The 14,194-nt window shown below is 52.9% G+C and overlaps 1 protein-coding gene and 1 non-coding gene across 2 annotated transcripts in view; both read right to left on the bottom strand.

The window, feature by feature from the left end:
- Window positions 1-2,096: 2,096 nt before the first annotated feature.
- On the bottom strand, window positions 2,097-2,280 carry LOC127035794 (U2 spliceosomal RNA). Its single transcript, XR_007769952.1, has one exon. It is a non-coding gene; the product is annotated as a U2 spliceosomal RNA (small nuclear RNA).
- A 426-nt stretch (window positions 2,281-2,706) lies between these two features.
- Window positions 2,707-14,194, bottom strand: part of NCKAP1L (NCK associated protein 1 like) — a 109,341-nt gene continuing 97,853 nt past the window's right edge. Inside the window, exon 32 of the transcript XR_007769894.1 lies at window positions 2,707-2,727. The gene's annotated coding sequence lies outside the window, so the exon portion shown is untranslated. The remainder of the gene's footprint in view (window positions 2,728-14,194) is intronic.

Raw genomic sequence — 14,194 nt, 5'->3', positions numbered from 1 at the left:
TCTTCTTGTTCTTTCTTTTTCTTTATAATCAGGGCTGGCTCCAGCGTTTTTGCCACCCCAAGTGATAATAAATAAATTAAATAAATAAATAAAAGCCACGATCGGCGGCACTTAGGCGGCAGCTCTACCGCCGCTACTTCATCATTCGGCTGCAATTCAGTGGCAGGTCTTTTCCCACAAGAAGGACTGAGGGACCCGCCGCCGAATTGTCGCCAAAGAGCCGGACGTGCTGCCCCCTTTCCATTGGCCACCACAGGCACCTGCTTGCTGCACTGGTGCCTGGAGCTGGCTCTGTTTATAATAAACCTCTAGTTTTAGACACTAAAGGATTGGCTGGCAGCGTGTTATTTTGGGTAGGATCCAAACGTGTACTGACCTGGTAACGTGGCTGAGCCTTTTGTAGATGTGAGCAGAGTGTTTTACATAACTTCTCAGTGTACAGGACCTAGGTGCTGATTGGGAGCCAGAGACTGGAATGCAATGAAGGAGGCCGCGTGGTTTATTTTTTGCTTCTTAATAACCAGAGGGGGGGAGGGATCAGAAGCACGGTTTGTGACTGGTTGGGGAGTTTAACTTCAGTGTTACCCACCTGTCTTGGAAGTAACTGCTCTCCCTTTTGCAGCCTGCCCTGATTGGCGCTTCTAGTGAGGGCTGCCCTAGGCACACCAGGTCACACGTTGTACAAAAATTATTGCAACAGTGTGCAAGGTGTGACTACAGGGGTGTATTATTTTAGTAAAGTGTAGGGTGTGCCTACAGGGGTGTATTATTACAGTAGAGTGTAAGATGGGGATACGGGTGTATTTTGCAATAGTGTGTAGGGTGTGAATACAGGGATGTATTACAGTATGGTGTGAACACAGGTTATATTATTACAGTAACATGCAGGGTGTGAACACGGGTGTATTATTACAGTAGTGTGCAGGGTGTGAATATAGGTCTGTATTATTACATTAGTGTGTAAGGTGTGAATAAAGGGCTATATTACAGTAATGTGCAAGGTGTGAATACAAGAGTGTATTGTTACAGTAGAGTGTAGGGTGTGAATACAGAGGCGTATGCTGTCACAGTTTCCCCAGCTGCGAAAGGGGATAGTAGCTTTGCCTCACACAGGTATTGGGAGGGATTGTGATGTGCTGAAGTACTACAGGAATGGGGGTCAGACACATCTCACCGTGAGAAAGTGGGGGGTAAATATAGACCAAACCAAGGCAAATACCAAGCCCCCTGAGAGAGAACATGGTGTGTTAGTCCCTCCAGAAGGCCCAGACAGGCCAGCATGGGCGGCGCCTCCCCAGGACTGGTGCTTGGCAGAAGGATGGTTTCAGGCTGTGTGCTGAAGAGAACAGGGTTCAGTGCCTGCTGCTTCCACCACAGAATCTGTAGCTGATATTTTCCAAAGTGTTCAGCACCCCTGGCTCTCGGCGGGGGGCAGGGGCATCTCTATTGCTCCCAGCAGGAGGGGTGAGTTGAATGCTGCATGAGACAGCTCAAGAGCATGGTACAAATCTCAGGGCAGGCTGTTAGGAAGCAGGGCACAACCCCAAACTTGCTGTGAGGGCTATACTGAAATTTCTCCAACCAGCCATTAAGTGTAAACTCCTCAGGCACTGTACCAGCCTTAACCTTGCGTCACAGCCAGTCCCCCTGGGTACTCCAATCTATTTCATCACCCAGGGGAGCATCCCTTTGTGACAGATGGTCCCTTACACCAAGGATCACAGCAATAGTCAGGTTACTTCCAGTCCCAAAGGACCAGCCACTTATCCCAGGTCAGTTGTACCTCAGATCTCACACCCACGACAACGCTTGTAGCCAGTCCTATAATAAACTATATACAGATTTATTAACTAGGGAAAGGAAACCAGCGAGTTATTTACAAGGATGAAGCAGGTAAACACACACACGCATTCCAGTCTTAAGTTTCAGAAGGGAATAGAAGCGCCTCTAATCAGCAAGCTCTATGTGCCCTTCAGGCTAAGCAGCTGGGGATCACTCACTTACACTTAGAAACACCTGGTCCCCCAGAGGCCATGCACCATAGACAGGCCAAGTTCCTTTTATTTGAGGTTTTCATCTCCCTTCTGCCATGTGCTCTGAACTGCTGGTCTTGGAGACAGTGCAACACCAGGTCAATGCATGGGGTGAACAGTGCAAGCTCCTATTCCATCCCCTTGTTTCAAAAATCAGTTTAACATACAATCCTCAAATAAAGGACATATCAGATACTAAACTGATAAGAACAGACACTGCACTTTGATCTTAGCTCCAAGGAGCGGAATCCACTTGCAGGACTCATCTTCACAGGGAGGAGACAGGACACATCTTTTGTCCTCTTGTTGAGGCTCCATAGGGAATTTCCAGTCCCACAATAGTCCATCTGGTAGCGATGGTCTTGCCTTTTGGGAAGGGTGTGACACCTTCTGCTGAAGCTTGGCCCTTCACACTAGTTAATGTCTTTCTCCTGGCTGGTAATTTACCCAGAGACTTACAATGCCAATGCACAAATATTACCTTGCGATATGGGATCCAGAGTGAGATGGGTGTGAGATTAATGCTATGTGAGATTAATGCTGCAGCAGCTCACAAGCGTTCAATAAAGTGTAAACACTAAACACATTCTTATCACACTAATACCTGTTGTAACAACACTAGTACATGGGAGAATTCCCGCTGGGAGTTTGTTAGTATTCAACTCAGCCCCAGGACTCTGGCATGAGCTGGCACCTGGTCTGCCACCATCACACTGAGCACTTTGGGAAATCTGTCCACTATGCTCTGTGCCTCAGTTTGCCCATCGGTAAATGGGGACTAGCATGATCCTGTCCCAGGGGACGCCTATGCAGAAGACGCTATTGCTGTGTGACAGGCTCAGGTACTTGGTGGCGCAGCTGGAGTTAATCTGGGCTCGGCTGCGGATCAGGAATTGTTTTTATCTAATGGGTTTGTAAAGTGGTGAATGTGCCAGAGCTGAGTGCTCAGCGGGGCCGAGCGACTATGGGAGAAACAAACACGTTAATCAATTAAAGCCAATAAATCTTGGAAGCGCTCGCCTGCCGCCCCATCACCACACTCCGCACCACCTGCCAGACAACAAACCAGGCTTTAATGAGCAAGGCAGCGCTACAGTCCCCACGGGACATCAGCCTTACACAGCTGTAAGCCCAGCCCGGCTGCGGATGGGGGAAGTGGGGAGATAGCAGCTCCATGACCCCAGGATTAAGTCTGGTGGTGTCGTTGCTGGGCACTGCTCGGTGTGTGTCATACAGACTTGGGTTCCTTTGTGTCAGCTCTAGCTCCACGACCCAGGGCCGGGGGATGGTGGGGGAAGGGGGATGAGGAAATACCCCTCTTTAATGGCCCATTCTTGCGCCCTTGTGGTTCCCAATGCTCAGTGGCCCAGGAGGAGCTGCGCCCATTAGCTGCACCCCGTCCAGGGGGACGGTCACACCCAGGCTGGTGCATCAGCAGCGTTGCTGGGAGGTCTGGCCTGGCTCGAGGGGCCGGGCTGTCTATGGAGCTGAGGGCTGGCACTGCCAGAATCCAGTGGATGCTGGCCAGGCTATCACCCCTCCCCCAGTCAGGCCAGGGAGCCTGTGGGTAAAACGCTGAATCACAGGTGCCCCAACACAGCACCGGGTCTCAGAGTCTGGGACCTTCTGTCCAGCAAGTGGGATGATCTGAAATCCAAACTATTGACTGGAGAGGCAGTGTGTAGAGTGGGGGGCTGGGAGCCAGGACTCCTGGGTTCTCTCCCCAGCTCTGGGTAGGGAAGTGGAGTTTAACATATTAGAGCAAAGGGGGCCGGGGCACCAGGACTGGGCTCTGTTCCTAGCTTGGGACAAATCACTTCACTTCTCTGCCCATATGTAAAGTAGGGTCATTCCTGGCTGAAGCAGTAACACCAAGAATTGTATAGTGAGCGCACAACCCCTCGGCACAACTGGCAGGACTTGTGGCTCCCCCTCTCCTCCCATACCACCAGTGTCCTGGCCAGAGTCCTTCCCTCAAGCCCCCTGCAGTTTCCTCTGGATGCGAGGCTCTTCTTCACTTCCTGTCCCAAACAAGCTAGCTGCGTTGTTGTGCTCGTTTGAACAGCTGCTGCACCCCACCCCAGAGGTGGCTGCATGTCAGTGGTGGGAAGGAGTTTACTGTGAAAGGCACAGGGCAGTGTTTGGTCAAGCAGTGCTGGGAAAACGCCAGTGCAATGCAGTGCATGAACGACGGGCCAGATCCTTTGCCCTTGGGCCCTTCCAGAGCAGAGGCTTCAGGAAAGAATGAAATGAGCCAATACTAATGGCAAACCCCAGCCGGGAGTGGAGTTGGGCACCTCCCTGAGCCCGTGCAGAGGAGGAGGCTGCGGGTGGCTCTGGGTCAGTGGGGAGCCTGGGCCCGGCTGCCTGCAGAAGCATGTTTGTCAATTCCAGACCCATCCAAGTGCCGGATTCTGGCTCATTAGGGCCCGACTCCTCCCTCCCCCCACTTGGGGTCTGCTTGGCCTCACTCCTCCCAAGGAGAGATGGCTTGGACCCCCACGCTGATGGGCCCTGCCAGCTGCAGCATCAGCCCGACGAGCTGGGGAGAGCTTGGGGGGATAGTGACTGGGGAGGTTGGGGATGGGTGGGAGGGGACAGGGGGATGAGGGGCAGAGTGGCAGGCAGTGCCCTGCAGCAGAGGTGGTGGTGGCGGAACCAGGGGACGCTCGCTGGGACCCATTGAGTCAGATCAGTGGTGTGGCACCAATGCCCAGAGGCCTCATGCTCTGTGGACACTCCCAGGAGGGAGACTGCCAAGATCCAGCACTTTGGCTTCAAGATGGAGACACGCTCTGAGAGAGGGACACAGAACCACACGGGTGCTGTGCAGGGCAGGGCCAGGGCCTGGGCTCACTCCCCCATCCAGCTATGGGGTCTGCATCAGAGACAGCAGGCGGTTAACCTGCAGGACTCGCTGCTGCAGGGGATTCCAGAGGCAGAGTCCCCAAAAAGGACTGAGGCATCCCAGGAATGAGGCTATTCCTATTACTGTTTAATCCTTACTGGGTGACCAGTTCTCGCTGGGAGTCTCCTGCTTGGTTGGTGCTTTTCTTAAAGCCTCAGCTCCTGGAGTCATGTGAAGACATGAGACTCGACACTTTTCTTTAAAAGAACATGGCAGCGTCTAGCCCTGGTGCCTGCCTGGGGAGAAAAACTGGAAAATGTGACCAAGTGTGACAGGCTAGAAACCAGGAGGCAATGACGGAGCCCTAAGCCATGCTTGTGATTTTGTGGGGTCAGACTCCTGATTAGGAACATTTGGGGCTGGTGGGATTGTCTATAGATCAGTCATTATTGCCTTTTTTACAGGTGTTATAGGAACACCTAGAGACCCCTAATCAAGTATGGGGCTCTGGATGCCAGATGCTGCACAGACACAGACTGGGAGCCAGTCCCTGCCCCAACAGGCTCACAGCCTACATGCATGAAATGGACACAGTACAGGAAGGGAAACTGAGTAACTGAGTGGGGAAGAGACTTTCCCAAGGTCTGCCAGCAGGACGGGACAGAGCCAGGAATAGAAAAGATAGTTCCCTTTTTTCATAACTGGTCTTCAAGATGTGTAGCTCATGTCCACTCCATTGTAGGTGTGTGTGCTCGCCACATGCACCGGTGCCGGAAGCTTTTCCCTCAGTGGTATCCATAGGGGACTGGCGCATATGGCATGGTATAAGGGGCACTGCCAGCTCCCCCCAACCTCAGTTCCTTCTTGCTGGAAACTCCGACAGTGGGAAAGGAGGGCGGGTCATGGAACGGACACAAGCAACGCATCTCAAAGAACACCAGTTATGAAAAAAGGGAACTGTCTTTTCTTTTTTGAGTGCTTGCTCATGTCCATTCCACTGGAGGTGACTCCCAAGCAGTACCACCGGAGGCAGGAAGTAGTTCACGGATGTGTCGATTGCAACACAGTTCTGCCAAGTCCAGTGTCATCTCTTGCTTGCTGGGTGATGGCGTAGGGTGTCATGAACATGTGTGCCGAAGACCACGTTGTGGCCCTGCAGATGTCCTGGATAGGGACATGCTCCAAGAAGGCCACCAAGGACATTTAGTGGGCCTTCACTATAGGTGGCAACTCTGGACTTGGGTCCTGGGGCAGCCTTTGATGAGCCAGTCGTCGAGGTACAGGTAAATCCGGATACCCCGACGTCTGAGGTAAGCCGCCACCGCCAACATGCACTTTGTAAACATCCTCGGGGCTGTTGCTAGGCCGAAAGGGAGCACCGCAAACTGGTAGTGGGTGGCCCCACTGTGAAGTGCAGGAACCGTCTGTGTCTGTGGAATATTGATATGTGGAAGTATATGTATCCTTTAAACCGAGGGTGGCACACCAGTCCCCTGGATCCAGGGAAGGGATGATGGAGGCCAGAGAGACCATGCAAAACTTCAGCTTCTTCAGATATTTGTTGAGGTTTCGCAGGTCCAGGATGGGTCTTGGACCCCACTTGGCCTTTGAGATTAAAAAATAATGGGAGTAAAAACCCTTGTCCCCGAAATTTAGGGGGTCTTCCTCCACAGCTCTCACCTGCAGAAGGCCTTGCACCTCCTGAGTGAGCAGGGTCTCGTGAGAGGGGTTCCTGAAGCGGGGTGAGGAGGCAGGTGGAACAGAAATAAATGGAAGGGTATAACCCTGAGCCACAGTACTGAGGACCCATTGGTCTGACATTATAGAGGCCCAGGCAGGAAGGAAAGGGGACAGGTGGTTGGAGAAAAGCCGGGAAGCAGGATCCAGGACACAGATGGAAAGTTGCCCTTGAGCACACCCTCAAAATGCCCATGTGGATGGAGCTCGAATGAGTGGAGGGTGTTGTCTGGTGGCCTTGCTGGTGCTTATAGGTCTTGCCCTTCTTGTGGAAGGGTTCCGACCGAGACTGACTTTGTGGCTTCCTTGCCGGCCCCGGGGTGTACAGGCCCAGGGTCCACAAGGTTGCCCTCGAGTCTTTTAGACCATGCAACTTGGTATCTGTTTGGAGAACAGTGCCAGGCAGGGATTCAGGGGGCCTGGGGCAAAGCAATTTTGGGGGCCCCTTCCATGAAAAAAAGTTGCAATACTATAGAATACTATATTCTTGTAGGGGGCCCTGTGGGACCTAGGGCGAATTGCCCCACTTGCCCCCCCCTCCCCCGGGCAGCCCTGGTGCCAGGCCATTGAACAGGAGGTCCTAGATCGACTGCTGAACCTCTGTGGAAAGGCCTGAGGATTGTAACCAGGATGCTGATCTCATAGAGATGGCCATGGTCAGGTTCAAGCTGCAGAATCTGCCGCATCTGAGGCTGCTTGGAGGGCCACTGCCTTGCCCTCCTCGAGGTTTGCCAGGAATTCCTTCCTGGGGTCCTCTGGCAGTAAGTCCAAGGACATGGCCATGAATTGCCAGATGTTAAAGTTATAGCAGCCCAGCAAGGCCTGGTGATTGGCCACTTGCAGATGGAGGCTGGAAGATGAATACGTTTTTCTTCCAAAGAGCTCGAGCCTCTTTGCCTCTTAATTTTTAGGCATCGCACCTGGTTGAGCCTGCCTGTTGCACTCATTGACTGCAGACACCATCAGTGAGCTTGGGGCAGGGAGAATGTACAGGTATTCGTAACCCGTAGCAGTTACCCTTACCCTAACCCTCACCTTTACATTCTGCCCCTTGGAAATGAGGGGCAGTGATGAAGGCATCTGCCACAGTAACTTTTGCCACCCTCTCGTGCACCTGGCAGGGGCTGCCGAACTTAGCACGTCGAAGAGGGACTCTGAGGACTTGGCCAACCCCTCGTCTTCTAGCCCCAGGTTCGAGGCGACTCTCTTCAAAAGCTCTTGATGAGCCTTGGCATCATTCTGGGGAACCATAACAGCCTCATTGGGCGAGGATGAAGAGGTAGCGGGAACCAGCAGGTCTGCCAACACCAATGCCTCTTCCACAGGCACCTCCGTTGGGGCCGGGTGGCCCTGAGGGGTGCTCTCTAAAGTCACTACCATGTCGAAGGGCGGGCAGGAGATCATCGCTGACTTCTTGTCCAATGCCCAAGGCTGACTTACGTCCCTGTGAGGGCTGTGGGAACCCCCAGGGATTCCAGAGGTGCCAGGAGGCAGGCCAATGGCCTTGTGGCCATGCTGCTGCAGGAGGTGCCACTGGGAATGTCGGTGCCCCTGATGAGCGACCCTGACCCTCTGGCAGGGACTCCTCCTTGCTAATGGAGCCTGAGGAGGAGGAGGCCGCATCCTGGGGACCAGGACGCTGCCGAGGCCGTCTGTCTACCCTGGTCATGTCACTGGCCCCAAGACTCCACTGAGGATTTGCAGGAGGGTGATGACTCTTTGTGCCTCGATACCAGCGACATGAACCTGGTGATCTACACCTAACACTCAGCGAGCAGTGCCGGTCCATTGAGTGGGAATGGGAGTGAGCAGGCCACCATGCCGGGGAATGTCAGCATGCCCACAGTGATCTGTACCGGCACTCCGGTGACCGGTAACAGGCTCTCTGGACCGGTGGCTCGAACCGCCAAAGCAGTGCCATACACTGGGAGAGTGGGTAGGGTGCTCTGGGCAGCGGGGCTGCAGGGATGGGTGCTTCACCTCTGCGGGTCTGCACTGTTCCACTGGTGATTGCCACTTCAAGCTGACCCATGTCCAAGGTGTGGTGAGCACTGGCAGGGCACTGCTTGTAGTGAGGAGCAGTGCTGCAAGGATAGGGGCCATTGGAAGGGTCCCAAGGCATGTTTACGCCTAGAACGGGGCACAGCCGTAACGGGTGCAGGCAGCACCAGTAGGGACAAGATGTCCTTTGCGGCCTGCAGGGCCTCTGCTGCAGTCGGCACCGCCAGATGCCGAATGCCCGTGCCGCTTTCCAGGGTGGTGAGCATGTCCTGGAGTGGGTTAGCCTGCTCAGTGAGATCTGGGGCCCGACCTTCATCTGGAGGTGAAAAGCCACCCTTCATGGGTCTTTGCTCTCCTCCAGCCCTCTCCTTCCCTTTACAGGATGCAAGAGAACGTCCTCTCCTCGTCTTTCTTTGCCTTGTAGCTAGTGCAGGGACGGGTATCGACACTGGGCTGCAGATGGCACTGACGGTGTGCTCCGCACCGAGGCCATGATGCTAGGAGTGGAGTCCGATCTGTATGGCTCTGATGCCGGTGCAAGTGCTGACTCCATAAGGGGCGCCCGGAGATGAATGTCCCGCTCCTTTTAGATCCGAGGTTTAAAACTTTCACAGAAGTAACACTTGTCGCTGACAGGGGTTTTCCCCAAGCACTTAAGACAGCGCCTGTGGGGGTCGCTGACTGGCCTAGGCTTTCTGCAATGGTTGAAGGGTTTGGAGCCCGGGGACTGGGCCATGACCTAGGGTGACCAGATGAGATGAAGGGGCGGAGCAGCAGAGTGCTGCCAGCGGGGCAAAATATTGGGAAAAGTTGCGTCCTGACCAAAGCAAGGTCAGGATGCGGGACAACCACCCTAATATCAGGATGGTCCCGATTTTATTGGGACGTCTGGTCACCCTACCATGCCTCCCTCCCTAGGACTACAAATAGGGTGACCGCACGTCCCAATAAAATCGGGACCATCCTGATATTAGGGTGGTTGTCCCGCATCCCAACCTAGCTTTGGTCAGGACGCAACTTTTCCCAATATTTTGCTCCGCCGGCAGCACTTGGCTTTTTTTTTTTCTCGCTGCACCGTCAGACCCTCCCTCGCCCCCCAATGTGTCCCGATATTTTCTTCATCTCATCTGGTCACCCTAACTACAAACTAACACTAAACTACACTAATGAACTAAATTAACAACTTTTAACAACTGTACACAGTAAAAGAGTTGACACCGAGCAGCTGAGCGGCCTAAGCTTGCCGAGGCAAGAAGCCATTCCAGCACCGTCACTGGTGGTAAGAAGGAACTGATAGTGCAGGGAGCCAGCAGCGCCCCTTATACCACGCTATGCGGGTGTCACTCCAGGGGGTGCCAGAGGGGAAAACTGTATCCCCCACAGATACTGCCGAGGGATAAACTTCTGACAAAGGTTCGTGTGGCGAGCACACACACCTGCAATGGAATGGACATGAACAAGCACTCAAAGAAGAAGGTCCAGCATTCCAGTGCAGTGGCCGCCCACTGGCCAGCACTGCCTCCCCTAGATCTACAGGTACCATTAGCTAGGGCACAAGCCTCCCCCATCTTCCGGCTTCAGGAGGACATCTCATTGCCAGCCGGGGGGCCCTGGGAATCGGTGCCTGTGGGATGCCTACCGCACAGCCAGCTCGGCACTGCCCCATACTGTGCCTGGCTCAGTGCCCAGCTCAGTGCAGTGCGGTGGGAGGGCTGTGGGCTCTGCACAATGGGTGGAGGGAGGGACAGGGAAATCTCAGCCCTACCATAATACACCTAATAAACAGTAATGACAATGATCAAAAAGCAAGAGATTGGATCTGGAACAGGCTCTAATGGTAAGGGATGACATAGGGGCCCGGCCTGGCATTGTTTCTGCTTCCCCTACCCCAGCAGGACCCAGTCCAGGTGTTGGACAGGGCAAGGGGTCAGGACAGAATGCCCTGGCAAGAGAGATTGAAAGGAGCAAGGGTGTTTAGTTTAGGAGGGAGGTGAATACACGGCTGCCCAGAGGATTCAGGGGGCCTGGGGCAAAGCAATTTCGGGGGGCCCTTCCATAAAAAAAAGTTGCAATACTATAAAACACTGTATTCTCGTGGGGGCCCCTGCAAATTAAAGTGCAAATTAAGTGCCCAGTCAAAAACCACTTAAGCCAACAATGAACTTGAAGATGCCAATCCACATCTGAGCCTTCCCAGGAGTGTGGCTTGGCTGGTAAAAACGGAGTCATGCATGGACATGTGACTTGCTCATGTGACTCCAAAACTCCATCTTGGAGCTGGACTTTGCATAGGAGTGAGGAGGGGGTCTCCGCTCACAAAAGAAAGTTTATAAAAACCCTGGGAGACCCTTCCAGCTTGTCTTCAGCTGGCTCAAGAGATAGCCTCTCCACCCCCAATGATACCTGAAAGAAACTGGAACAAAAGACAGTAACTACTGGGGGTGTGGGTGATTGCTGGACCCAGACTAGCAGGAGACTAGTTTGTAAAAGGAAGCTCACTGGAACTGGTGAGGTTTTATTTGTATTCAGTTTCTTAGACATAAACTTGCGTGTTCTATTTTATTTCACTTGGTAATTCACTTTGTTCTGTCTGTTACTACTTGGAACCACTTAAATCCTACTTTCTGTATGTAATAAAATCTCTTTTTACTTATTAATTAACTCAGAATATGTGTTAATACCTGGGGGGCATCTGAGTGTTAAAGGCAGAAATACTTCTGTGAGCTGATTTCAGTTAAGTCTGGAGCTTTGGGGCACATGGTTCAGACCCTGGGTTGGTGTTGGAGCAGACAGGTGTGTCTGGCTCAGCAAGACAGGGTGCTGGGGTCCCGAGCTGGCAGGGAAAGCAGGGGCAGAAGTAGTCTTGGTGCATCAGTTGGCAGTTCCCAAGGAGGGTTTCTGTGATCCAACCCATCACAAGGGGGTCTTGTGAGGAAGAGGCAGCATGATGGCAGGGGTAGGTGGAGAAGAGGCGGTGTGAGGCTGGGGGCTAGTGGAAAAGAGGCAGTGTGAGGGCAAGACCTTGGGGAAATGGGTGATGTGAGGGCAGGAGCTCAGGGGAAGGGGCAGAGCCAGGGCAGAGACTCAGAGAGAAGGAGTGAGGCCTCAGCTGCAGTATGGGGGGGCGGAGAAACAGTTCGGGTGCCTCTGCCCCCCTATCCTGCAAAAGAGCCAGTTCGGGTGCCTCTGCCCCCCTATCCTCAATGAAGGTGAAAACTATGCATGAAATTCTTTAATGCACAGGCCATAATTAACATGTGGAACTCACTGCCACAAGGATTTGTGCTTAGTAGGATTGGACCATTTGAACGTCCAGTCATGGTGCAGGGCATAAAGGACTCCTAGCCAAAGTCAGGTATCAGGACCAGACTCACAAACAAGCTCAGCTCCATTGAGACACCTAAAGGAAACAGATGGATTCTCTAACATGCTCCAGCCCTGGTAGTTCCTCCCCAGCCATGCCACTACAAGGTCTCCCAGGGAGTGGGGAATCTGCTTAGTATCTGGGACAGCTGAGCAGGTCATTCGATAACTGCCCCGCAGGGGGCTCTCAACCCTTGCTCTGAGACAGGAGACAGGGCTAGCTGGACGCATGATCTGATCTGGATCAGCCAGCCCCATGCTCCTTCACCAAGGCAGAGTGGTTCACTGCGGTGGCTCTTGTTGTGAGGCTGGGCCATGGGCAGTGGTGCTGATGGATCATGTGCGTGTGGGTCTAGAGATTCCAGGGAGCACGCTGGGAGCTGAGCTCAGGTGATACCATCCTGGGTGGAGATTCAATGTGCCTGGAGCCAACTGTGGCTGGTTTCAGCGCCCCCTCTAGTGGGCCCAGTCCCGCAGGGCTGAGCGCGGTCCGAGGGCCAACGAAGGGATCTCCAGCTCACACAGGAATTCTAGTGGGACAAGTTTCTGGCCTGTGCTGTACAGCAGCTGAGACTAGACAGCCCCAGTGGTCCCTTCTGCCCTTGAGATCTATGAATGAATGACCCCTGGTGCCCCTCTCTGCTCTCACTGGGGATGGGGATGGGGATGAGTTCACCCTCTCCCCTAGGGGAGGATGGATAAGTCCAGGGCATCAGTGGGAGGAAAGGTGTGGAGCAGGGATGCCCTGGGGCGAATCCTGGCCTCCTGAGCACTGGGGTCCCCACAGACCCTCCGTCTGGCAGAGAATTCCAGGGTGGAGACTTTTTAATAAACCAAAATTCTTCCTTTTAAATAACCCCCTGAAATGGCCATGGCCTGGCAGCCCTGGCTCTGGGGCCAGGCTCATTTCCAAAGGACCTGCTCCTGGCAAGGTGCAAAGCCACAAAGCGAAGGAGTCAGCACCTTGGCCAGGGCTCCATGGGCCCAAGTCATAGCCCATCCCAGAGGAGGGGCCAGCACAATCCCATCTCTCTGCGCAGGCCTCAGGGCTTCGCTTTCATTGCTGGCAAGCTCAGCTCAGTTTCCAGCAAGGGAGATAGAACAGATGGGAAGGGCAGATAGCTAGTAGGTGGGTCAGTAGCATCATCTCCCTTATATCGATGGGCAAACAGGCTCAGAGAGGGGCTGGGACTTACTCAAGCCAAAGCAGGGCTGCAAATAGAACACAAGAGTCCTGCTTCCCACGCCTCTGTTCCAACCCACTAGACCTCACTCCCCTCCCAGAGCTGGGGGTAGAACCCAGGTGTAATAACCTTAGTCCCAGATTTGGACCTTAGCGTCCAAAATATGGGGGTTAGCATGGCACCATGTAATAACCTTAGTCCCAGATTTGGACCTTAGCGTCCAAAATATGGGGGTTAGCATGAAAACCTCCAAGCTTAGTTACCTGCTTGGACCTGGTACCTGCTGCCACCACCCAAAAAATTAGAGTGTTTTGGGGCACTCTGGTCCCCCTGAAAAACCTTTCCTGGGGACCCCAAGACCCAAATCCCTTGAGTCTCACAACAAAGGGAAATAATCCTTTTTCCCTTTCCCCCCTCCAGGTGCTCCTGGAGAGATACACAGACACAAGCTCTGTGAATTCAAACAGAGTGAATCTCCCTCTCTGTTCCCAATCCTGGAAACAAAAGTACTTTCCTATTCCCCCAGAGGGAATGCAAAGTCAGGCTAGCAATCCAACACACAAATCTCCCCTTGATTTCTACCTCCCACCAATTTCCTGGTGAGTACAGACTCAATTTCCCTGAAGTAAAGAAAAACTCCAACAGGTCTTAAAAGAAAGCTTTATATAAAAAGAAAGAAAAATAAGTACAAATGTTCTCTCTGTATTAGATGATACAACACAGGGTCAATTGCTTAAAAGAATATTGAATAAACAGCCTTATTCCAAAAGAATACAAATCAAAGCACTCCAGCACTTATATTCATGCAAATACCAAAGAAAAGAAACCATAGAACTTACTATCTGATCTCTTTGTCCTTACACTTAGAAACAGAAGACTAGAAAGTAGAACTACTTCTCCAAAGCTCAGAGAAAGCAGGCAGCCAGAAAACAAAGACAAAAGACTCTCTATTCCCTCCACCCAAAGTTGAAAAAATCCGGTTTCCTGATTGGTCCTCTGGTCAGGTGCTTCAGGTGAAAGAGACATTA

The sequence above is a fragment of the Gopherus flavomarginatus genome, chromosome 16 (assembly GCF_025201925.1).
Source record: "Gopherus flavomarginatus isolate rGopFla2 chromosome 16, rGopFla2.mat.asm, whole genome shotgun sequence".
Lineage (NCBI taxonomy): Eukaryota > Metazoa > Chordata > Testudines > Testudinidae > Gopherus > Gopherus flavomarginatus.
This window is presented reverse-complemented; position numbering and strand designations above follow the sequence as displayed.